The sequence below is a fragment of the Mustelus asterias genome, chromosome 21, assembly GCF_964213995.1.
Source record: "Mustelus asterias chromosome 21, sMusAst1.hap1.1, whole genome shotgun sequence".
NCBI classification, from domain to species: Eukaryota; Metazoa; Chordata; class Chondrichthyes; order Carcharhiniformes; family Triakidae; genus Mustelus; species Mustelus asterias.
Window position 1 is genome coordinate 81,943,745 of NC_135821.1, and position 25,959 is coordinate 81,969,703.

General features: G+C 49.3%; 1 protein-coding gene and 1 long non-coding RNA gene across 7 annotated transcripts in view; one reads left to right on the top strand and one right to left on the bottom strand.

Moving 5' to 3' along the window:
* Nucleotides 1-22,722, bottom strand: part of tmem39b (transmembrane protein 39B) — a 173,684-nt gene extending 150,962 nt beyond the window's left edge. For 2 of the 6 annotated variants that reach the window (XR_013500466.1, XM_078238369.1), the window contains exon 1: nucleotides 22,599-22,722. The gene's annotated coding sequence lies outside the window, so the exon portion shown is untranslated. Of the gene's footprint in view, nucleotides 1-22,191; nucleotides 22,325-22,598 lie in introns of those variants that run through there. The other 4 variants (XR_013500465.1, XM_078238368.1, XM_078238366.1 and 1 more) reach the window with 3 other exon arrangements.
* Nucleotides 22,580-25,002, top strand: LOC144509460 (uncharacterized). Its single transcript, XR_013500467.1, has 2 exons — nucleotides 22,580-22,717; nucleotides 24,552-25,002. It is a non-coding gene; the product is annotated as an uncharacterized LOC144509460 (long non-coding RNA).
* Nucleotides 25,003-25,959: the final 957 nt, after the last annotated feature.

Sequence of the window (25,959 nt, forward strand, 5' to 3'; positions counted from 1 at the left end):
AATACCTCTCCCGTCTCCATCGACGACGCAAAGATCATCGCCAGAGGCTCTGCAATCTCCTCCCTCGCCTCCCACAGTAACCTGGGGTACATCCCATCCGGACCCGGCGACTTATCTATCTTGATGCCATTCAAAGATTCCACCACAACCTCTTTCTTCAAGTCCACATACTCAATCCTTTCAGTCCACCGCACGCCCGCAGTACATCCACCCAGGTCCTTCTCCTCTGTGAAAACCGAGGCAAAATACTCATTGAGCACCTCTGCCATTTCTACTGGTTCCGTACAGACTTTCCCGCCTTCACCTTTTATAGGCCCTATTCCGTCACGTCTCATCCTTTTACTCTTCACATATTTATAGAGCGCCTTAGGGTTCTCCTTAATCCTACCTGCCAAGGCCTTCTCGTGACCCCTTCTGGCTCTCCTAATTTCCTTCTTTAGTCCCTTCCTACAAGCCGTATACTCTTTTAAATCCCTATCGTCGCCAAGCTCTCTGAGCCTTTTGTACGCTTTACTTTTCTTCTCGACTAGGTCCCGCACAGCTTTCGTGCACCACGGTTCCTTTAACCGACCAACACCTCCCTGTCTGCTCGGAACGTTGTCCTGTAGAACTCGAGACAGACATTCCTTGAAAAACTGCCACCTCTCTTCAGTACATTTCCTCGAGAATACCTCCTTCCAATTTACTCCTCTAATTTGCTGTCTAATGTCTTCATATTTCCCCTTACTCCATATAAACACTTTCCTAGCTTGCCTGATCCTCTCTTTTTCCAATGCAAGCCTAAAGGAGATAGAGTTATGATCGCTATCCCCAAGATGCTCTCCCACTGAGAGATCTGACACCTGTCCAGGTTCATTGGTCAGTATCAGATCAAGTACAGCCTCTCCTCTTGTAGGCTTGTCCACATGCTGTGTCAGGAAACCCTCCTGAACACACCTAACAAACTCTTCTCCATCCAATCCCCTTACCCTAGGGATATTCCAATCTATGTTTGGGAAATTAAAGTCTCCCATCACAACAACTCTGCTATTATTGCAACTCATGATCTGGAGATGCCAGCGTTGGACTGGGGTAAACACAGTAAGAAGTTTAACAACACCAGGTTAAAGTCCGACAGGTTTATTTGGTAGCAAAAGCCACACAAGCTTTCAGAGCTCCAAGCCCCTTCTTCAAGAAGGGGCTTGGAGCTCCGAAAGCTTGTGTGGCTTTTGCTACCAAATAAACCTGTCGGACTTTAACCTGGTGTTGTTAAACTTCTTACTGAGATTATTGCAACTCTCCAGGATCTGTTTCCCTATCTGCTCCTCCACCTCCCTGTTACTATTGGGCGGCCTATAGAAAACTCCCAGCAAAGTGACCGGTCCCTTCCCACTCTGAACTTCCACCCACAGAGACTTGGTGGACAATCCCTCCACAGCATACACCTTCTCTACAGCTGTGACACTATCCCTGATCAGGAGTGCCACTCCACCCCCTCTCTGGCCTCCCTCCCTGTCCTTCCTGAAACATCTGAATCCCGGCACCTGGAGTATCCAGTCCTGTCCCTGAGACATCCAAGTCTCCGTAATGGCCACCACATCATACTTCCAGGCATCGATCCATGCTCTGAGCTCATCCCCTTTATTCACTATACTCCTGGCATTAAAGTAAACACATCTCAATCCTTTGGTCTGAGCTCTCCCCTTCTCTATTCCCTGTCCATCCGCCCTCTTGCACTGCCTATAACCCTTCTCTGTTTGCGAGCTACCTTTCTCACTCTCAGTCACCTCATTTTGATCCCCTTCCCCCAACCTATCTAGTTTAAACTCTCCCCAGTAGCCTTAGCCAACCTTCCTGCCAGGATATTGGTCCCCCTGGGATTCAAGTGCCACCCGTTTTTTGTGTACAGGTCACACCTGCCCCTGAAGAGGTCCCAATGGTCCAGGAACCTGAATCCCTGCCCCCTGCACCAGTCCCTCAGCCACACATTCATCCTCCACCTCACTCCATTCCTGTCCTCACCTTCCCATGGCACAGGCAGCAATCCTGAGATTACTGCCTTTGCTTTCCTCCTTCTCAGATGTCTCCCTAATTCCCTATACTCCCTTTTCATGACCCCTTCCCCCTTCCTACCCACATCAGCGGTACCAATATGTACCGCTACCTCCGGCTCCTCTCCCTCCCACCTCAGGATTTCTGGGACTCGCCCAGCGACATCCTGGATCCCAGCCCCAGGGAGGCAGACCACCATGCGAGACTCCCGCCTGCCTCCGCAAAATCGTCTGTCCGTCCCCCTGACTGTTGAGTCCCCGATTAATACCGCCTTCCTCCTCCTTTCCTTAGCCCTGTGAGTTACAGGGCCGGACTCCACCCCGGAGACACAGCCACTGCTGCTTCCCCCAGATGGGCTGTCCCCCCCAACAGTCCTCAGGCAGGAGTACTTGTTGTGTAGGGGCACACCCACCGGGGTGCTCTCAATCACCCGAACTTTACCCTTCCTGGCCGTCACCCACTTGGCCTCCTCTCTTGGCCCTGGTGTGACCACCTGATGATAGCTCTTGTCTATCACCTCCTCATTCTCCCTTAACAGCCTAAGATCCTCGAGCTGCTGTTCCAGCTCCCTAACACGGTCCCTCAGGAACCGCAGCTCGACACACCCCTCACAGATGTGGATGTCCGGGAGGCCAGGTGCCTCCACGACCTCCCACATACTGCACTGCGAACAACACACTGGCTTAACACTCATATTTCACCCTTTCTACCAAGGTAGACAGAGAAAAGTAAATTAGAAATGAACAAAAAAAGCTCATCCCTGCTCTCCCTTTCCCCGAAGCCCTGTGAGCCAAAGCCCTTACAGCTCACACTCTATTCCCTGCTCACTCTGCTGCCCGCTCAAAAGTGTGGCCTGCTTTTAAACCCTCCAAAAACCTTCCCAGGCTTCTCCTGGGCTTACTTCCTGTTTTGGATTTTAAAAAACCTCCGATTTTTAAACACAAATTTAAGAAGGCGTACGGAAATTGTTAAGAGGGCGTGCGGAGTGTTAGTTTTTTTTGGTAGAGGGATTGAGTTTCGCAGCCAGGAGGTCATGTTGCAGCTGTACAAAACTCTGGTGCGGCCGCACTTGGAGTATTGCGTACAGTTCTGGTCGCCGCATTATAGGAAGGACGTGGAAGCATTGGAAAGGGTGCAGAGGAGATTTACTAGGATGTGGCCTGGTATGGTGGGAAAATCGTATGAGGAAAGGCTGAGGGGCTTGAGGTTGTTTTCGTTAGAGAGAAGAAGGTTAAGAGGTGACTTAATAGAGGCATACAAGATGATCAGAGGATTAGATAGGGTGGATAGTGAGAGCCTTTTTCCTCAGATGGTGTTGGCTAACACGAGGGGACATAGCTTTAAATTGAGGGGTGAGAGATATTGGACAGATGTTAGAGGTAGGTTCTTTACTCAGAGAGTAGTAAGGGCGTGGAATGCCCTGCCTGCAGCAGCAGTGGACTCGCCAACATTAAGGGCATTTAAATGGTCATTGGATAAGCATATGGATGATATTGGAATAGTGTAGGTTAGATTGGTTTCACTGGTCGGCGCAACATCGAGGGCCAAAGGGCCTGTACTGCGCTGTAATGTTCTATGTTCTACCCATATAACTGTCTAAACGCTTTTTAAATGACAAAATTGTATCCGCCTCTACTCTACCTCTGGCAGCTTGTTCCAGACACTCACCACCCTCTGTGTGAAAAAATTGCCCCTCTGGACACTTGTGCATCTCTCCCCTTTCACCTTAAACCTATGCCCTCTAGTTTTAGACTCCCCTATCTTTGGGAAAAGATATTGACTATCTAGATGATCTGTGCCCTCATTATTTTATAGACCTCTATAAGGTCACCCCTCAGCCTTCTACGTTCCAGAGAAAAAAGTCCCAGTCTATCCAGCCTCTTCTTATAATGCAAACCATCAAGTTCTGGTAGCATCGTAGTAAATCTTTTCTGCACTTTTTCTTGTTTAATAATATCCTTTCTATAATAGGGTGGCCAGAACTGTACCCAGTATTCCAAGTGTGGCCAAACTAATGTCTTGTACAACTTCAACAAGACGTCCCAACTCCTGTATTCAATGTTCTGACCAATGAAACCAAGCATGCTGAATGCCTTCTTCACCACTCTGTCCACCTGTGACTCCACTTTCAAGGAGCTATGAACATTTATCCCTAGATCTCTTTGTTCTCTAACTCTCCTTTGTTGTGTAACTTCCTTTTTATATATTTAAATAAACTCTTAGAACATAGAAAGCCACAGCACAAACAGGCCCTTCGGCCCACAAGTTGCGCTGATCATATCCCTACCTCTAGGCCTATCTATAGCCCTCAATCCCATTAAATCCCACGTACTCATCCAGAAGTCTCTTAAAAGACCCCAACGAGTTTGCCTCCACCACCACCGACGTCAGCCGATTCCACTCACCCACCACCCTCTGAGTGAAAAACTTACCCCTGACATCTCCTCTGTACCTACCCCCCAGCACCTTAAACCTGTGTCCTCTCGTAGCAACCATTTCAGCCCTTGGAAATAGCCTCTGAGAGTCTACCCTATCCAGACCTCTCAACATCTTGTAAACCTCTATCAGGTCACCTCTCATCCTTCGTCTCTCCAGGGAGAAGAGACCAAGCTCCCTCAACCTATCCTCATAAGGCATGCCCCCCAATCCAGGCAACATCCTTGTAAATCTCCTCTGCACCCTTTCAATGGCTTCAACATCTTTCCTGTAATGAGGTGACCAGAACTGCGCGCAGTACTCCAAGTGGGGTCTAACCAGGGTCCTATAAAGCTGCAGCATTATCTCCTGACTCCTAAACTCAATCCCTCGATTAATGAAGGCTAGTACGCCGTACGCCTTCTTGACCGCATCCTCCACCTGCGAGGCCGATTTAAGAGTCCTATGGACCCGGACCCCAAGGTCCTTCTGATCCTCTACACTGCTAAGAATGGTACCCTTCATATTATACTGCTGCTTCATCCCATTGGATCTGCCAAAATGGATCACTACACACTTATCCGGGTTGAAGTCCATCTGCTACTTCTCCGCCCAGTCTTGCATTCTATCTATGTCTCGCTGCAACTTCTGACATCCCTCCAAACTATCCACAACACCACCTACCTTGGTGTCGTCAGCAAACTTACCAACCCATCCCTCCACTTCCTCATCCAGGTCATTTATGAAAATGACAAACAGCAAGGGTCCCAGAACAGATCCCTGGGGCACTCCACTGGTCACTGACCTCCATGCAGAGAAAGACCCCTCCACAGCCACTCTCTGCCTTCTGCAGGCAAGCCAGTTCTGGATCCACAAGGCAACAGCCCCTTGGATCCCATGCCCTCTCACTTTCTCAAGAAGTCTTGCATGGGGGACCTTATCGAACGCCTTGCTGAAGTCCATATAGACCACATCCACCGCTCTTCCTTCGTCAATGTGTTTGGTCACATTTTCAAAGAACTCAACCAGGCTCGTAAGGCACGACCTGCCCTTGACAAAGCCGTGCTGACTACTTTTGATCATACTAAACTTCTCTAGATGATCATAAATCCTGTCTCTCAGGATCCTCTCCATCAACTTACCAACCACTGAGGTTAGACTCACCGGTCGGTAATTTCCCGGGCTGTCCCTGTTCCCTTTCTTGAATATAGGGACCACATCTGCAATCCTCCAATCCTCCGGAACCTCTCCCGTCTCCATCGACGATGCAAAGATCATCGCCAAAGGCTCCGCAATCTCCTCCCTCGCCTCCCACAGTAACGTGGGGTACATCCCATCCGGTCCCGGCGACTTACCAACCTTGATGCCATTCAATAGTTCCAACACATCCTCTTTCTTTATGTCCACATGCTCGATCCTTTCTGTCCACCGCAAACTCCTTTCTGTCCACCGCAAACTCTTGCTGTCTGCTTTTATATTACTTGCTAGTTAATACTCATAGTCTATCTTCTCCCTCTTTATTTTTTTTGGTCATCTTTTGTTGTTTTTTTAAAACTTTCCCAATCCTCTGGCTTTCCACCAAACATTGCCACATTCTATGTTTTTGCTTTCAGTTTAATACTATCCTTAATTTGCATGGTTGATTTATCTCCTTCCTACAATCCTTCTTCCTCACTGGCGTATATTTTTATTGAGTCATGACTATTTTCAAAAATATCCGCCATTACTGATCAACTGTCTTTTCTGCTAAACCCCTTTCCCAGTCCACTCCAGCCAATACTGCCTTCATTCCGTTATGATTAACCTTATTTAAGCACAGTTGTTTCTGAACCATGTTTTTCACTATCAAACTGAATGCTAAATTCTACCATGCTATGGTCACTGCTACTTAGGGGATCTTTTACTCTGAGATTGTTTAGTAAACCTGTCTCATAACACAACCAAATCTAAAAAAGCCTGATCCGTGGTTGGATCCACAACATATTGCTCTACGAAACCATCCCGAATACACTCTGGGCAGCATGGTGGCACAGTGGTTAGTACTGCAGCCTCACAGCTCCAAAGACCTGGGTTCGATTCCCAGCTTGGGTCACTCACTGCCTGTGTGGAGTTTACATGTTCTCCCCGTGTCTGCGTGGGTTTCCTCCGGATGCTCTGGTTTCCTCCCACAGTTCAAAGATGTGTGGTTTAGGTGCATTGGCCATGCTAAATTGCCTCTTAGGGTCCCGGGATGTGTAGGTTAGAGGGATTAGCGGAGTGAATATGTGGAGTTACGGGGATGGGGCCTGGGTGGGATTGTTGTTGGTGCAGGCTCTATGGACCAAATGGCTCCTTCTGCACTGTAGGTATTCTATGATTATATAAATTCTTCCTCATGGCTACCGCTGCCAATTTGTTTTTCCCAATCTACATGAAAATTAAAATCACCCACAATTAGTGTACTCCTTTTTTTTACATGTCCTTATTATCTCCAGATTTATTCTCCATCCTACAGTAGTTACAGTTAGGGCCCTACAGACTCCCACCAATGTCTTCTTCCTTTTGTTATTTTTTACCTCCACCCATATGGATTCCACATCTTCCGATGTCAAGAGTCAGGCAATGAAGATCTCCAACAAGACAGAATCTAATATTTCCCTTGGCATTCAATGACATTACAATTGCTGAATCCCAAGAACAACATCCTGGGGATTACTATTGATCAGAAACTGAACTGGACCAGCACCATAAATAACGTGGCTACAAAAGTAGTAGTTATTTATATAACAAGACCCAGTCTTGCAATGCGACATCCTGCACACATGACGCCAAGCAAATCCCTCCATAAACACCTTACTCCCAGTTGACAGACCCCAACTCCACCGTGACCGCCAGACCCGGCTGCCCCCTACATCCACGTAGCCAGACAGAATCACCCACTCCTCCCCTCCGCTAATGACAGTATTTGTTTTAAATTTAGCGATTTTTGTTATTTCAGCTACGTTTGGTGCAGTATTTCAACTTGAACATTTTCTTTTCCAGGTGAAAAATGTCTAAAAGAACCTAACTCCAGTTTTAACGGTGATTCCCATGTGAATCTATGATTTATTTAAATTTATTCACTTCAAATCACGATTTTAAGAATGCAACCACAACTTTAAGCAAAGAGACATCATGCCATCATCTGAACAGTGTTTGTGAAGACAACTTAGACAGTGGTAGTCTACCAAATAAGTTAACGAAACAAGCAATGTTGTACAAGAAAAATGATGTACATGTGATATTCAATTTTCCCACCTTTGTTTAATATGTTTCATCTGAAGGGGGAAAAAATATACAGATGGGTACACATAAGATGGCTGCTTGGCACACAAACATCCTACAGGAAGCCAGTTAGGGCTTGAGGATAAGGACAATAGGGGTAGAAAATGAGATTAGCTACAGGTGGGATCGGGAATACATAACTGCAGGAAAACCAATTACTGTAAATTACTATATGAATAGGCCGAAACTAAAACCGTTGATAGCCACTGACGTAGGAAATGTATCCATTCATAAGACAATGCGATGTTAACATGTTCATGTCTGTATCTGTCTGTATTTGTCTATAACGATGTGTTAACGATCGATCATCTACTTGATTACAACGATGTGATAATGGCTCGATGTCCGGTCCATCTATTGTGTAAAGGGTACAAAGATGGACTGCTCCTATTGTCTCATTGAGAGAAGGTTTGCTGCTTGTTAGTGCCTTTTCTCTACGAAGCTTCGCTGCTTATTAGTGCCTTTTCTCCACGAAGCTTCATTAAAATAAAACTGTATTCTTGAAACCTTCAAGCCTGACTCAGTGGTACATTTCCCACAACAATTGGTGTAGTCGGCTAGGATCCTATTACTGGTGAGATCGATTGGCCACGATCGGAGCTGGGGTAGAGATCGCTGAATCTGTGAGTCAGACAAGGTCAAGAATACAGTTTGCAAGGGGTTAAACTTAAGGGGTATTTGTAGTCATAAGTATTGTTGTATATGATATAGTGATAAGTGCTGATAGTGATAAGTAACTGTTGCTTGTGCTGACTGACAAGAGGACAAGGTAGTGCCTGTCTCAAAACCCTGCCTTAGACCGGCTGTTAAGAGGAGGAACCTCCCATGCGAAGGTCAGGAGATTGAAGTGGGTAAAGAGACACCAAGGATTGTGAAGCACAAGTGGCAGAGGTCGGTTAACATCAAACTCTGTAGTGGCGAACAATATCCTAACTGCGTTTGTTACACGGTACCTACTCTTGCAACTCGGCCAACGTTGTCTACCTGATACGCTGCAGGAAAGGATGTCCCGAGGCATGGTACATTGGGGAAACCATGCAGACGCTACGCCAACGGATGAATGAACACCGCTCGACAATCACCAGGCAAGACTGTTCTCTTCCTGTGGGGGAGCACTTCAGCAGTCACGGGCATTCAGCCTCTGATCTTCAGGTAAGCGTTCTCCAAGGCAGCCTTCACGACACACGACAGCGCAGAGTCGCTGAGCAGAAACTGATAGCCAAGTTCCGCACACATGAGGACGGCCTAAACCGGGATGTTGGATTTATGTCACATTATCAGTAACCTCCACAGCTTGCCTCCTGGACTTGCAGGCTGTCCTGTCTGAAGACAATACACATCTCTTTAACCTGTGCTTAATGCTCCCTCCACCCACATTGTCTGTATCTTTAAGATCTGGCTGGCTGTAGGGATTCGCATTCTAATCAGTATTCTGTAACTTGATTTCTGTGTCTCTGTGCCCTGTTTGAGAGCACATTTCCACTCCATCTGACAAAGGAGCAGCGCTCCGAAAGCTAATGGTATTTGCTGCCAAATAAACCTGTTGGACTTTAACCTGGTGTTGTTAAAACTCTTACTGTGACAGAAAGAGACCCATAGGATATTATTCCACAGCAGAAGGGTTGGTAGTCACCGGACTGCCAAGGTGCATAGCCGCCTTGGATTGCGCCGCCTGGGCTGTAAAGGTTAGCGAGCCAGTAATCATGGCAGGGAATATAATCCTTCACACCAAACACACCTTGGTGGAAATGGTGAACACGGGAAAATTAAGGTCAGTCTCAAACATGAGAAGGGCTAAGTGGGATGCTGTTCTCCTACCTCCAAGCAAGTCCGTAATAATAATAAGGGATACAGGGAATAACCCAGCAGAAGGGATTTTAGACGAAGGAGTGCCACACAATTGTGAAGATATAGATAGGGACGAAGAAGAGGGTAAGATAAAGGATATGGCTGAGGAGACCCTTTTTGTGGATGGGTCACGTAAATATGTGGAAGGATCACCCCGAACAGGGTGGGCAGTGGTAAATGACAAATTAGAGACAGTAAGGTCAGGAAGGATTGACGGAGGTCTCTCCGCGCAAGTGGCAGAACTAGTGGCACTCACACAGGCACTAGAGTTATCTGAAGGTAAAACGGTAAACATCTATACAGACAGTCGCTATTCATTCGGAGTCATACATGACTACATGACAGCATGGGGAAGAAGATGGTTCATAACCACGGGAGGAACCCCTATTAAGCACCAGCAAAGAATTGAGGCATTATTGAGAGCTAGCGAGAAACCTAGAGAAACCGTAGTAATCAAAATTAAAGCCCACCAGAAAGAACCAGGAAGAGATAACCCGGGCTGGTTAAATTTCAAAGGGAACCAAGCCGCAGACAGGGCGGCACAGTTAGCCTTAGGACAGGAGACAATTGGCGAGCTGCCAATAGCAGCAACAGAGCAGACAGGAGACGAAATAGATATTCGGGACTTACATGAGGATACCCCAAAGGAGGAAAAGGAGAAGTGGAAAGCACAGGGAGCAGTCAAAGGGACTGATAACATTTGGAGATGGGAAGATAAGGTAATAGCACCAGAGTGCATACAAAACACCCCATTGGAACTACACCATGGACTCTCATGTGGGTAGAGAGGCCATGATAACTAGGAAAGGAATGGGAAGAGATATAGCCCGACACTGTCACCGATGCGTGACGTGCGCGCAACACAACCCTGGTAGAGCCATAAAAATTAAAATGGGACACCAGCCGAGACCAAAGGGACCCTGGGAACATCTGCAAATAGATTTCACAGGGCCACTACCACAATCCCATGGCAAAATTTATTGTCTGGTTATTATAGACCAGTTCACCAGGTGGGTAGAAGCGTTCCCTAGTACAAATTGTACTGCTACCACGGTGGCTAGGATATTGACAGAAGAGGTAATCCCAAGATGAGGTGTACCCCTACAAATCGATTCGGACCAAGGGGCGCACTTCACCGGAAAGGTGGTAGAAACGTTATGCCAATTAATGGGGATAAAACAAAAATTTCACATCCCTTACCACCCACAGAGTTCTGGAATGGTGGAACACATGAATAGAACACTAAAAAATGCATTAGCTAAAGCCATACAAACATCGGGGAAAATGTGGACAGAGGTATTGCGCACTATACTAATGAGATTAAGGGCTACCACAAACCGGACAACCGGATTAACCCCTTATGAGCTAATGACAGGACGGGCGATGCAATTACCCGAAAGCATCATAACAGGTGGGACCGATGTAGGTCCACTAAAAGATAAAATCAGGAGGTATGTTCTGGAACTAAGCACCCAACTAAAGGGGATGTGCAAATTGGTAAAGGACAATCAGGAAATAAAAGACGCAGAGAGAGAGCTTGAAATGCTCCCTAACGTCCTAACAGTGGGAAGTTGCGTCCTAGTAAAAACATTACCTGACAAATCAGGATTTGCACCAAAATGGAATGGGCCATATGAAGTTATAATTAGTGGAGACACCTGTGCCTGTATAGACATAAGAGGGAAAGGTGTCTGGAAACACTGGACACAGCTAAAATTGCACATGGGAACAAATAAGTAATTAAATTGATGAAGTAACGAAAATGCTTTCCTCAACACAGGCAAAGACTGCAAGCAAGAACGACTGGCGCGCGCGAGTCGATAGATAATATAACTTGTGAAGATTATATGAATTATAGTGTTAGGTTTGATATTTGATCGTTGCGAATATGTATGTAATCGCATATGTAAATGTACTACTTTGCGTTGTCGCGACTTTAAATTTAACTGGATTGGAGGATAACTTGTTTTACAAAGCTCACATACATTTACACGGGAATCGAACTGTATGTTACCCGTTAGCACAATCGGTAGAAGCCCTATTTGTAGCCACCCCTGGGTGGACCCCTCATGACTTATATACTGTAGATACATCAGATACACCTTGTAAGGGACAAATTGGCAAATATAAAAGAGGTTTACAGGGGAGATGTGTGGGACTTGTAAACCCCACAGATCCTGTGTACAGGGGGTTCCAACAGGTGGGAGGAAAAGCTTATTCAGATACTGCAAGCTATCCGCTTTGTTTTACGGGGCAGGGATGGGGATGTGCCTATGCCTTGGTCCCTAAGAATGATTCCTGTGTACAGACGCAGTGTGTCCGTCAACATTGTCGGGTTAATAAGGGACAGTTTACTTTCACTTGTGATGAACAGAAATGTCTGAATATAACTGTGGGAAGACAGCTTATTTGTGGACAATGCGATGGAACTCACGTAAGCTCAGCCAAATGGACATACCCATTTGATACTTACCAGGTGGTGGGATCAAATGGGGAGTCAAGTAAACCGAACAATTGGCAATATGAACAAACTCATAATCAAGACACTAAATGTTACCGGGCTAAGAAGGGATATGTGTTCCTCTTCAATGGTACTTACATGACAGAAACACCAAACCTCCCAAACCGTTTTGCAGTAGGAGCAATAGGACCACTGACTGTTCCATGCCCTCAGAAGGGGCATATTCGGAGGAGAATAGTAACTCGGGCTATCAGCAAAGAATTCTGCGCTGACTGGGAAGTCCTGGGCACAATGGGATCCTCACTGGGATATGGGTTCCTTGGAGCCTTATCTCTGGGGGGGGGGGGGGCAGCAGGAGTGATTAGTGCAAAGAATAGGAATCATATTGTTTGTGGACTAACAGTCCTGGGAAACAGCACTTCAAAAGCACTGGAGGCTGTTAACCAAGAAATGGCTGAACTGAGATTATATGCACAACAGACACGATACGCAGTGGACTATCAGTTAGCACAACAAGGGGAAGTGTGTACAATTATAGGCAATAAATGCATAACTCAAGTCACAGACGAGTCCTATAACATTACACAGGTCATCAATAGCATCAGAGAACAACTTGATAGCTTCAGGCAGGGACCCAAGAAAGGAAGTAACTGGCTGGAATGGCTAGTGGGGGGGTCCTGGGAATCTTACTTATTACATGGATTGGTCATACTCATCTCTGTTGTCTAATTGTTGGATGCCTAAAAGTCTGTTGCAAGGTGATGGTGACAAGAATTGTGCCAGGAGCCAGTGTATACATCGAAGAAGAAACCCTGATGAAGATCCCCGAAGACATCAGAAGAAACGAAGAAGGAAAGAAGAAGAACAAAGAATTATACATATAAAAATGGTTGGTCTAAGGATTAGTGAAACTCATAATCCGACCAAAAGTGGGGACTGAAGGGGGAAAAATATACAGATGGGTACACATAAGATGGCTGCCTGGCACACAAACAGTCACCCGGGAAAGAGACATTAAACATGCACTGACTTTCAGTACAGACAGCCACCTGAGATTAAAACATAAAGGACAGACAGCTATTCAAAGTTAAACATGCAGGAATCAAATCCGACAGGAAGCCAGCCAGGGCTTAAGGATAAGGACAATAGGGGTAGATAATGAGATTAGCTACAGGTGGGATTGGGAATACATAACTGCAGGAAAACCAATTACTGTAAATTACTATATGAATAGGCCGAAACTAAAACCATTGATAGCCACTGACGTAGGAAATGTATCCATTCATAAGACAATGCGATGTTAACATGTTCATGTCTGTATCTGTCTGTATTTGTCTATAACGATGTGTTAACAATCGATCACCTACTTGATTACAACGATGTGATAATGGCTCGATGTCCGGTCCATCTATTGTGTAAAGGGTACAAAGATGGACTGCTCCTATTGTCTCATTGAGAGAAGGTTTGCTGCTTGTTAGTGCCTTTTCTCCACAAAGCTTCGTTAAAATAAAACTGTATTCTTGAAACCTTCAAGCCTGACTCAGTGGTACATTTCCCACAACACATCTAATTCCATGCAGACATTATCAATAAACAGTTCTTCTTTACCATCAACATCCTTCCTGAAATCACTCCATTTCCCCATCCCACAATTAAAAAAAGCTCTGAAAAAAAAATGCAGTCATTAAGAACAAAGAACAGTACAGCACAGGAAACAGGCCCTTCGGCCCTCCAAGCCTGTGCCGCTCCTTGGTCCAACTAGACCAATCGTTTGTATCCCTCCATTCCCAGGCTGCTCATGTGACTATCCAGGTAAGTCTTAAACGATGTCAGCATGTCTGCCTCCACCACCCTACTTGGCAGTGCATTCCAGGCCCCCACCACCCTCTGTGTAAAAAACATCCCTCTAATATCTGAGTTATACTTCGCCCCTCTCACCTTGAGCCCGTGACCCCTCGTGATCGTCACTTCTGATCTGGGAAAAAGCTTCCCACCGTTCACCCTATCTATCCCCTTCATAATCTTGTACACCTCTATTAGATCTCCCCTCATTCTCCGACTTTCCAGGGAGAACAACCCCAGTTTACCCAATCTATCCTCATAGCTAAGACCCTCCATACCAGGCAACATCCTGGTAAACCTTCTCTGCACTCTCTCCAAAGCCTCCACATCCTTCTGGTAGTGTGGCGACCAGAACTGGACGCAGTCTTCCAAATGTGGCCTAACCATCGTTCTATACAGCTGCAACATCACATGCTAACTTTTATATTCTATGCCCCGTCCAATAAAGGCAAGCATGCCATATGCCTTCTTCACCACCCTCTCTACCTGTGCTGCCACCTTTAAGGGTCTGTGGACTTGTACACCCAGGTCCCTCTGTGTGTCTATACTCCTGATGGTTCTGCCATTTATTGTATAGCTCCCCCTTACATTAGATCGACTGAAATGCATCACTTCGCATTTATCTGGATTAAATTCCATCTACCACCTCTCCACCCACTTTTCCAGCCTATCTATATCCTGCTGTATTGCCCGACAATGCTCATCGCTATCCGCAAGTCCAGCCATCTTCGTGTCATCCGCAAACTTGCTGATAACACCAGTTACACCTTCTTTCAAATCATTTATATATATCACAAATAGCAGAGGTCCCAGTACAGAGCCCTGCGGAACACCACTAGTCACAGACCTCCAGCCGGAAAAAGACCCTTCGACCGCTACCCTCTGTCTCCTATGGCCAAGCCAGTTCTCCACCCATCTCGCCACTTCTCCTTGTATCCCATGAGCCTTAACCTTCTTAACCAAACTTTGTCAAATGCCTTACTGAAATCCATATAGACGACATCCACGGCCCTTCCTTCGTTAACCGTTTTTGTCACTTCCTCAAAAAACTCCACCAAATTAGGAACATAGGAATTAGGAGCAGAAGTCGGCAAATTCAGCCCTTCGAGCCTGCTCCGCCATTCAATCAGATCATGGCTGATCTCTACCTGGTCTCAAATCGACCTTCCCACCTGTTCCCCATATCCCTTTTTTTATATAAGAAATATATCTATCTCCTTCTTGAAACCATTCAATGATTCAGACTCCACCATGCTATGGGGCAGCGAATTCCACAAATTCACCACTCTCTGCAAGAAATAGTTCCTCCTCATCTCAGTTTTAAATCTGCTGCCTCTGAACCTATACCTGTGACCTCTTGTTCTAAGATTGCCCCATCTGGGGAAACATTTGGTCTACATTTACTTTATCAACCCCTTTTAAAATTTTATATACTTCGATCAGATCCCCTCTCATCCTTCTGAACTCCAGCGAGTATAAGCCCAAACTGTTTAATCTCGTCTCATACATCAACCTCTTCATCCCCAGAATCAATCTGGTGAACCTCCTCTGAACTGCTTCCAATGCCACCAGGTCCTTCCTCAAATAAGGAGACCAAAACTGGACACAATAGTCCAGATGGGGCTCACCAACACCTTATATAATTGTAACAACACTTCTCTACTTTTGTACTCCAGTCCTTTTGCAATAAGCGCGAACATTCCATTTGCTTTTTTTATTACATGCTGCACCTGCATACCAATTCATGAACATAGACACCCAGATCCCTCTGCCGAGATGCATTTTGAATCTGCTCTCCATTTAGGTAATAATCTGCCTTGCTATTTTTTCTGCCAAAATGGATAACCTCACACTTATCCACATTAAACTCCATCTGCCAAATTTTGGCCCATTCTCCTAGCCTATTTATATCCGTCTGTACACTCTCTCCCGGCTTGCAGATCATTTAAATAGATTGTAAATAGTTGAGGTCCAAAGACTGACCCCCTGCGGCACCCCACTAGTTACATTTTGCCAGCCAGAGGAGGACACATTTATCCTGACCCTCTATTTTCTGTCAATCAGCCAATCCTTAATCCAATCTAGTACTCTTACCCCAATCATTTGCGATCTCACCTTCTGGATCAGTCTTTTATGTAGCACAAACACCTAATTGGATCAAACACATTCTGGAAGTCTAGATATACCACATTGACAGGTCCCCCACTATCCACCTCGCTGGTTATGTCCTCAAAGAACTCGAGCAAGTTTGTCAAGCATGACCTACCCTTCATAAAACCATGCTGACAATGGTGGATTGAGCTTTGTCTTTCCAAATGCTCATTCATCTCATCCTTCATGATTCCAGCAACCTCCCCATCAAAGAGGTCAAGCTAACCAGCCGATGGTTTCCTACTTTTTGCCTTTCTCCCATTTTCCAATCCACTGGGACCTTACCAGAATCCAAGGAACCATTATACTTACCAAATTCATCTCCAAACTCTGTGGCCTGGGGCTTGGCTCCCCCCTCTGCGACTGGATCCTATACTTCCTAACCCATAGACCGCAATCAATAGGATAGGCGGCAACATCTCCTCCATGATCAATGGCTTTTTAAAATCACCATCATTGTTCTCATTATCCATCAAATGAATCCCACCTTTAACTCTGTCCTGTCCTGTTCAACTATCAGATCTTCTATGATGACTCTTCTGTTATGACTATTTTCTTAGGATGCTAAGGAAATTCAGCATGTCCACTATGACTCTCACCAATGTTTATAGATGCACCATAGAAAGCATCCTTTCTGGATGTATCGCAGCTTGGTATGGCTCCTGCTCTGACCAAAACAGCAAGAAACTACAAAGGGTCGTGAACGAAGCTCAGTCCATCACGCAAACCAGCCTCCCATTCATTGACTCTGTCTACACTTCCCACTGCCTTGGAAAAGCAGCCAGCATAATCAAGAACCCCATACATCCCAGACGTTAATCAAATCAAAAGAATTCAGAGATATCACAACCAATGCATCCACTATCTCAGCTGTCACCTCTTTTAATACTCTAGGTGCAAGCCATCAGATCCCGGAGACTTATCTGCCTTTAATCTCGTTAGTTTATTCAATAGCCTCTCCCGAGTGATAGTTCTTGCATCAAGTTGCTCTGCATTAACTACAGTTTTTGGAAAATCTTCGTTATTCTCTACCATGAAGACAGGGGCAAAATATTGGTTTCGTGCCTCTGCCATCTCTATGTTTCCCATAAATACCTCACCAGTATTGTCCTCTGAAGGGCCAATATTTACTTTATCGATCTCTTCCTCTTTATATACTTACAGGAGCTTTTGGTATCTGTGTTTGTTTTCTGCTAGTTTCCTTTCGTAATTTATCTTAGCTTTTTTGATTCTATTTTTAGTAGTCTTTTGCTGAACATTAAAGTTCTCCCAATCCTCCAGTTTACCACGAGCTTTTGCAGTTTGGTATGCCCTGGTTTTTGCCTTCCTTATCGAGCCATGGAACGTTTTTCTTCATTTTACAATTCCTCTTCCTCAGGAATATACTTTAATTGAAAGGTATTCAATATCTCACTGAACATCTACCATTGTTCCTCAACTGTCCTGCCCTTAATTATTTGTGCTCAGTTTACTTCGGCCAACTCTTTCCTCAAGCCTGTATAATTACCTGTGCCCAATGCTGAAACTCTAGTATGGCACTCTGAAATTCTAGCATGCTGTGATCACTCTTTCCGAGAGGATCTTTAACAACGAGACTACTTATCATAATACTTCGTTACATAATACTAAATCTAAAATAGCCTGCTCCCTGGTTGGTTCCCTAACATATTACTCTAAGAAACAATCCCTCATACACTCTATAAAATCTCCCTCAAGGCTCCCTTTGTCGATTTGATTAATCCAGTCAATATGCATGCTAAAATCAGCCATGATTCTGATGTGCCCTTCTCATAAGCTCTCATTATTTTGTGGTTTATACTATGCCCCACTTTGGAAGTACTGCTCGGGGGCCTGTAAATTATTCCTACCAAGATGTTTTTTCCTTTGTTTTTTTATTTCCACCCAGATCGATTCAACATGTTGGCCCTTAAGGCCACTGTCATTTCTTAATACAGCCTTGATGTCATCTTTAACCAATAAAGCAATTCCACTTCTATCTTGTCTATCTTTCGGAATACTGAGTATCCTTGGACATTCAACTCCCAGTCTGTATCTCCTGTAACCATGTTTCAATAATCCCCACCAAATCAAATCAATTTGTCTCCATTGTGCCATCAACTCATTGACCTTATTCCGAATACTGCGTGAATTTAGGTGCAGGGTTTTTAAATATGTCCTACTGGTTGGTCTTTCCCTTGCAGGATTTTCTTGTGCGCTACACCTTTCACACATTTTGACCTCCTTTATTAATCTCTGATGATCATTAGACTGGACCTGCTCATCCTATTAACCTTTATCCACTCCTCACATGCTAACCTGATGCTTTGGTTCTCATTAACCATTATACTTCTTGTAGTTTTACCCTTCCTTTCCCCTTTAACCATTATACTTCTTGTAGTTTTACCCTTCCTTTCGCCTTTAACAAAATTAAGCTGGGTAGTTTGCTCAAAATGAGTCCTGAAAGAAAATACATTATTTTGACCAAGAATGCCACAGAAACATTGAAAAGTTATACCAACAGCAACAATATCAATCTTAGAGCATTTATTACAAACTCATAGTGAGGGGGGGTCAAAATATTTTACAAGACCCAAGTATCAATACTTGCTTGCACCAATGTCCCTGTACAGATGTTACAATTAGAATGCATTATATCTAAAGGGATGCAAGGGATAGGGATAAATTACTGGAAGGAATTGATCAAACATTCTGCAGCTTCATATCAATATTTTATAGTTTATATCCCATTGGTGTGTCGGGTTTTTGGGTCGAAGGTGGGGGTGGGGTTGGGTGTAGGGGTTTGAGGTGTTGTGGTGGGTTTTGGATTTGGGAGTGGGGTGGGTGTCGGGTGATTTGTACTTGCGGAGGGGTTGGGTGCGAAGGGGTTGGGTTTTGGGTGGGGAGGGGGTTGGGTTTTGGGTGCGGGGGGTTGGGTTTTGTGTGAGGGGGGGTTGGGTTTTGGGTGTGGGTTGGGTTTTGGGTGTGGGGGGGGTTGGGTTTGGGTGCGGGGGGGTTGGGTTTTGGGTGCGGGTGGGGGTTGGGTTTTGGGTGCGGGTGGGGGTTGGGTTTTGGGTGCGGGTGGGGGTTGGGTTTTGGGTGCGGGGGGGGTTGGGTTTTGGGTGCGGGGGGGTTGGGTTTTGGGTGCGGGGGGGTTGGGTTTTGGGTGCGGGGGGGTTGGGTTTTGGGTGCGGGGGGGGTTGGGTTTTGGGTGCGGGGGGGGTTGGGTTTTGGGTGCGGGGGGGGTTGGGTTTTGGGTGCAGGGGGTGTTGGGTTTTGGGTGCGGGGGGGGTTGGGTTTGGGGTGCGGGGGGGGTTGGGTTTGGGGTGCGGGGGGGGTTGGGTTTGGGGTGCGGGGGGGGTTGGGTTTGGGGTGCGGGGGGGGTTGGGTTTGGGGTGCGGGGGGGGGTTCGGTTTTGGGTGCGGGGGGGGTTGGGTTTGGGTGCGGGGGGGGTTGGGTTTTGGGTGCGGGGGGGGTTGGGTTTTGGGTGCGGGGGGGATTGGGTTTTGGGTGCAGGGGGTGTTGGGTGTGGAGGGGTTGGGCTTTGGGTGGGGTGGTTGGGTTTGGGGTGTGGGGGGGGTTGGGTTTGGGGTGTGGGGGGGTTGGGTTTGGGGTGCAGTTGGGTTTTGGATGTAGGGGGTTGGGTGCGGGGGGGTTGGTTGCGGGGGGGTTGAGTTTTGGGTGCGGGGGGGTTGCGTCTTGGGTGCGGGGGGGTTGGGTTTTGGGTGCAGGGGGGCTTGGGTTTTGGGTGCGGGGGGTTGCGTTTTGGGTGCGGGGGGGTTGGGTTTTGGGTGCGGGGGGGCTTGGGTTTTGGGTGCGGGGGGGTTGCGTTTTGGGTGCGGGGGGGTTGCGTTTTGAGTGCAGGGGTGTTGCGTTTTGGGTGCGGGGGGGTTGCGTTTTTGGTGCGGGGGGGTTGCGTTTTGGGTGCGGGGGGGTTGCGTTTTGGGTGCGGGGGGGTTGCGTTTTGGGTGTGGGGGGGTTGCGTTTGGGTGCGGGGGGGTTGCGTTTTGGGTGTGGGGGGGTTGCGTTTGGGTGCGGGGGGGTTGCGTTTTGGGTGCGGGGGGGTTGCGTTTTGGGTGCAGAGGGGGTTGCGTTTTGGGTGCGGAGGGGGTTGCGGTTTGGGTGCAGAGGGGGTTGCGTTTTGGGTGCGGGGGGGTTGGGTTTTGGGTGCGGGGGGTGCGGGGGGTTGTTGGGCGCGGGGGGGGTGTTGGGCGCGGGGGGGTGTTGGGTGCGCGGGGGGGTATTGGGTGCGGGGGGGGGTATTGGGTGCGGGGGGGTATTGGGTGCGGGGGGGTATTGGGTGCGGGGGGGTGTTGGGTGCGGGGGGGTGTTGGGTGCGGGGGGGTGTTGGGTGCGGGGGGGGTGTTGGGTGCGGGGGGGGGTGTTGGGTGCGGGGGGGGTGTTGGGTGCGGGGGGGTGTTGGGTTCGAGGGGGGGTGTTGGGTGCGAGGGGGGTGTTGGGTGCGGGGGGTGTTGGGTGCGGGGTGGTGTTGGGTGCGGGGTGGTGTTGGGTGCGGGGTGGTGTTGGGTGCGGGGTGGTGTTGGGTGCGGGGGGGGGGTTGGGTGCGGGGGGGGGGGTTGGGTGCGGGGGGGGTTGGGTGCGGGGGGGTGTTGGGTGCGGGGGGGGTGTTGGGTGCGGGGGGGGTGTTGGGTGCGGGGGGGTGTTGGGTTCGAGGGGGGGTGTTGGGTGCGAGGGGGGGTGTTGGGTGCGGGGGGTGTTGGGTGCGGGGTGGTGATGGGTGCGGGGTGGTGTTGGGTGCGGGGGGGGTGTTGGGTGCGGGGGGGTGTTGGGTGCGGGGAGGGTGTTGGGTACGGGGGGTGTTGGGTACGGGGGGGTGTTGGGTACGGGGGGGGTGTTGGGTGCGGGGGGGTGTTGGGTGCGGGGGTGGTTGGGTGCGGGCGGGGGGGGTTGGGTGCGGGCGGGGTGGGAGTTGGGTGCGGGCGGGGTGGGTGTTGGGTGCGGGCGGGGTGGGTGTTGGGTGCGGGCGGGGTGGGTGTTGGGTGCGGGCGGGGTGGGAGTTGGGTGCGGGCGGGGTGGGAGTTGGGTGCGGGCGGGGTGGGTGTTGGGTGCAGGCGGGGTGGGTGTTGGGTGCGGGCGGGGTGGGTGTTGGGTGCGGGCGGGGTGGGCGTGGGGTGCGGGCGGGGTGGGCGTTGGGTGCGGGCGGGGTGGGCGTTGGGTGCGGGCGGGGTGGGTGTTGGGTGCGGGCGGGGTGGGTGTTGGGTGCGGGCGGGGTGGGTGTTGGGTGCGGGCGGGGTGGGTGTTGGGTGCGGGCGGGGTGGGTGTTGGGTGCGGGCGGGGTGAGTGTTGGGTGCGGGCGGGGTGGGTGTTGGGTGCGGGCGGGGTGGGTGTTGGGTGCGGGCGGGGTGGGTGTTGGGTGCGGGCGGGGTGGGTGTTGGGTGCGGGCGGGGTGTGTGTTGGGTGCGGGCGGGGTGGGTGTTGGGTGCGGGCGGGGTGGGTGTTGGGTGCAGGCGGGGTGGGTGTTGGGTGCGGGCGGGGTGGGTGTTGGGAGCGGGCGGGGTGGGTGTTGGGTGCGGGCGGGGTGGGTGTTGGGAGCAGGCGGGGTGGGTGTTGGGTGCGGGCGGGGTGGGTGTTGGGTGAGGGCGGGGTGGGTGTTGGGAGCAGGTGGGGTGGGTGTTGGGTGCGGGCGGGGTGGGGTGGGTGTTGGGTGCGGGCGGGGTGGGAGTTGGGTGCGGGCGGGTGGGTGTTGGGTGCGGGCGGGGTGGGTGTTGGGTGCGGGCGGGTGGGTGTTGGGTGCGGGCGGGGTGGGTGTTGGGTGCGGGCGGGGTGGGGTGGGTGTTGGGGGCAGGGTGTGGGCACAGGGAGGGGATGTGGCTGGCGGTGCGGGGGGGGGGGTGCAGAGGTATGAGGGGGTTGGGAGTGGGATGGGTTTCAGGTTTGTGGGGGGTGTGGGAAGTGGGTGTCGGGGGGTTTGGGGGTGAGGGGTGTAGGAGTTGTTGATCGGAGGGGGCGGTTTGCGGGGGGCGGGAGTGGGTTTCAGTTTGGGGGGGTTGGGTTTTGGGGTATCGGGGTTTGGAGGCGGGGACGGGGGTGCTACGGTCTGGACGAGGCGCTCTGAGACCAATCAGGCGGCTGTCCGCTTCTCACAAACTCCGAGGCCCCGAACCGGGCGCCGCAAAACTCACCGTCCGCCCGCGCGCCGCCTCCTGTCGCCGACTGGAGAAACGCTGCGCGTGAGCGAGCGCGCCGCCGCCAGGCCTGGACTCGGGAGCGCGCCGCCGCCAGGCCTAGACTCGGGAGCGCGCCACCGCCGCCGGGCCCGGGACTCGGGAGCGCGCCGTGGCTGGGCCCAGGCCTGGGGAGCGCGCCGTCACCGTCCCGGGACTCGGGAGCGCGCTGCCGCCTGTCCCGGGACTCGGGAGCGCGCTGCCGCCTGGCCCGGGACTCGGGAGCGCGCTGCCGCCTGGCCCGGGACTCGGGAGCGCGCTGCCGCCTGGCCCGGGACTCGGGAGCGCGCTGCCGCCTGGCCCGGGACTCGGGCGGTGTTGATTTGTAAGAAGCTGCCCTGGAGAGCGCGCGGCCTCCGGTTCACCTTTCCTCAGGCCCCGGCCTTTGGTTTCAGTGGCGGGCAGCAAGGCCTCACGTCCCCGCGGGATCCTTCAGGGCGGAGTCGGGCCATCGCTGCTGCTTCAACAACCCGCCTTCCATCAGGTCAGAAATGGGGAGGGTCTCTGAGGCAATCCAGTTATCGCCAGGCTGTGCTGACTAACTCCAGGCAATAACCATCTCCAAGAGAGAATCTAACCATCTCCACATTCAATGGCATCGCTGGATCCCCCATTAACAACATCCTGGGGGGTTATCATGGACCAGAAACGGAACGGGACCCAGACATACAAACATTGTGGCTCCCAGAGCAGGTCAGAGGCTGGGAATCCAGCCAAAAGTACCTCACCTCCTGAGTCCCCAAAGCCTCTCCACCATCCACAACAAAGAACAAAGGAAATTGCAGCACAGGAACAGGCCCTTCAGTCCTCCAAGCCTGCACCAACCATGCTGCTAGTCTGAACTAAAACCCCCTACCCTTCCGGGGACCCATATCCCTCTATTCCCATCCTATTCATGTATTTGTCAAGACGCCCCTTAAAACTCACTATCGTATCTGCTTCCACTACCTCCCCCGGCAACGAGTTCCAAGCACCTACCACCCTCTGTGTAAAAAAACTTGCCTCGTACATCTCCTTTAAACCTTGCCCCTCGCACCTTAAATTCCACCCTGGGAAAAAGCTTCTGACTATCCACTCTGTCCAAGCTACTCATAATCTTGTAGACTTCTATCAGGTCGCCCCTCAACCTCTGTCGTTCCAGTGAGAACAAACCAAGTTTCTCCAACCTCTCCTCATAGCTAATGCCCTCCCTACCAGGCAACATCCTGGTAAATCTTTTCTGTACCCTCGCCAAAGCCTCCACATCCTTCTGGCAGTGTGGCGACCAGAATTGAACACTATATTCCAAATGCGGTCTAACTAAGGTTCTATAAAGCTGCAATATGACTTGCCAATTTTTAAACTCAATGCCCCGGCCGATGAAGGCAAGCATCCCATATGCCTTCTTGATTACCTTCTCCACCTGCGTTGCCACTTTCAGTGACCAGTCTACTTGTACATCCAGATCCCTCTGCCTATCAATACTCTTAAGGGTTCAGCCATTTAGTACATATTTCCCATCTGTATTAGACCTTCCAAAATGTATCACCTCACATTTGTCCAGATTAAACTCCATCTGCCATCTCTCCGCCCAAGTCTCCAACCGATCTGTATCCTGCTATACCCTCTGACGGTCCTCATTGCTATCCGCAATTCCACCAACCTTTGTGTTGTCTACAAAAGTACTAATCAAACCAGTTACATTTTCCTCCAAATCAATTATATATACTTACATATATATATATATATGACAAACAGCAAGGTCCCGGCCCTGATCCCTGAGGAACGCCACTCCATCTGACGAAGGAGTAGCGCTCCAAAAGCTAATGGCATTTGCTACCAAATAAACCTGTTGGACTTTAACCTGGTGTTGTTAAAACTCTTACTGTATTTACCCCAGTCCAACGCCAGCATCTCCACATCATGACGCCACTAGTCACAGCCCTCCATTCAGAAATGCACCCCTCCACTGAGGCGGTACGGTAGCACAGTGGTTAGCACTGCTGCTTCAGAGCGCTAGGGACCTGGGTTCAATTCCCGGCTCGGGTCACTGTCTGTGTGGAGTTTGCACGTTCTCCCCGTGTCTGCGAGGGTTTCCTCCGGTTGCTCCAGTTTCCTCCCACTCTCCAAAGATGTGCAGTTTAGGTTGATTAGCCCTACTAAATAGTGTCAGGAAGATTAGCAGGGTAAATACTTGGGGTTACAGAGATAGGGCCTGGGTGGGATTGTTGTGGATGCAGACTCAATAGGCCGAATGGCCTCCTTCTGCATTGTATGGATTAAAAACTTTCACTCTCTCCACCAGTGACAAACAATGGTACCTGTTTGTATCATTACAGCTTGATATGGCACCTGCTCTGCCCAAGACTGCAAGGAACTACAAAAGGACGTGAATGTAGCCCAATCCATCACGCAAACGAGCCTCCCATCCATTGACTCTGTCTACACTTCCCGCTGCCTTGGCAAAGCAGCCAGCACAATTAAGGACCCCACGTACCCTGGACATTCTCTCTTCCACCTTCTTCCGTCGGGAAAATGATACAAAGGTCTGAGGTCACGTACCAACCGATTCAAGAACAGTTTCTTCCCTGCTGCTGTCAGACATTTGAATGGACTTACCTTGCATTAAGTTGATCTTTCTCTACACCCTAGCTATGAGTGTAACACTACATTCTGCACTCTCTCGTTTCCTTCTCTATGAACGGTATGTTTTGTCTGTATAGCGCGCAAGAAACAATACTTTTCACTGTATGTTAGTACATGTGACAATAATAAATCAAATCAAATCATCTACAAGATGCACTATGGGAACTTACCAAGGTTCCTTTGGAAGTCCATATTCAAATGCATCAAGATCTGGACAATATTCAGACTTGGGCTGACAAGTGGCAAGTAACATTCGGACCACACAAATGCCAGGCAACGACCATCACCAATAAGAGACACTTTAGCCATTGCCCCTTGACATTCAATGGTTTTACCATCACTGAATCCCCCACTGGCAACATCCTTGGGGTTACCATTGACTAGAAACTCAACTGGACTCACCACATAAACACAGTGGCTACAAGGACAGGTCAGAGGCTATGAATACTGCAGTGAGTAACTCCTGACTCCCCAAAGCCTGTCCACCATCTACAAGGCGCAAGTCAGGAGTGTGATGGGATACTCCCCGCTTGTCTGGATGGACGCAGCTCCAACACTCAAGAAGCTTGACACCATCCAGGACAAAGCAGCCCACTTGATTGGTACCACATCCACAAACATCCACTACCTCTACCACTCAGAGTCATAGAGGTTTACAGCATGGAAACAGGCCCTTCGGCCCAACCTGTCCATGCCATCCCTTTTTTTAACCCCTAAGCTAGTCCCAATTGCCCACGTTTGGCCCATATCTCTCTATACCCATGTAACTGTCTAAACGCTTTTTAAAAGACAAAAAATTGTACCCACCTCTACTACTACCTCTGGTAGCTTGTCCCTCTGGACCCTTCTGTATCTCTCCTCTCTCACCTAAAACCTATGCTGTTTTAGACTCCCCTACCTTTGGGAAAAGATATTGACTATCTAGCTGATCTATGCCTCTCATTATTTTGTAGACCTCTAGAAGATCACCCCTAAGCCTCCTACGCGCGAGAGAAAAAAGTCCCAGTCGATCCAGCCTCTCCTTATAACTCAAATTATCAAGTCCTGGTAGCATCCTAGTAAATCTTTTCTGCACCCTTTCTGGTTTAATAATATCCTTTC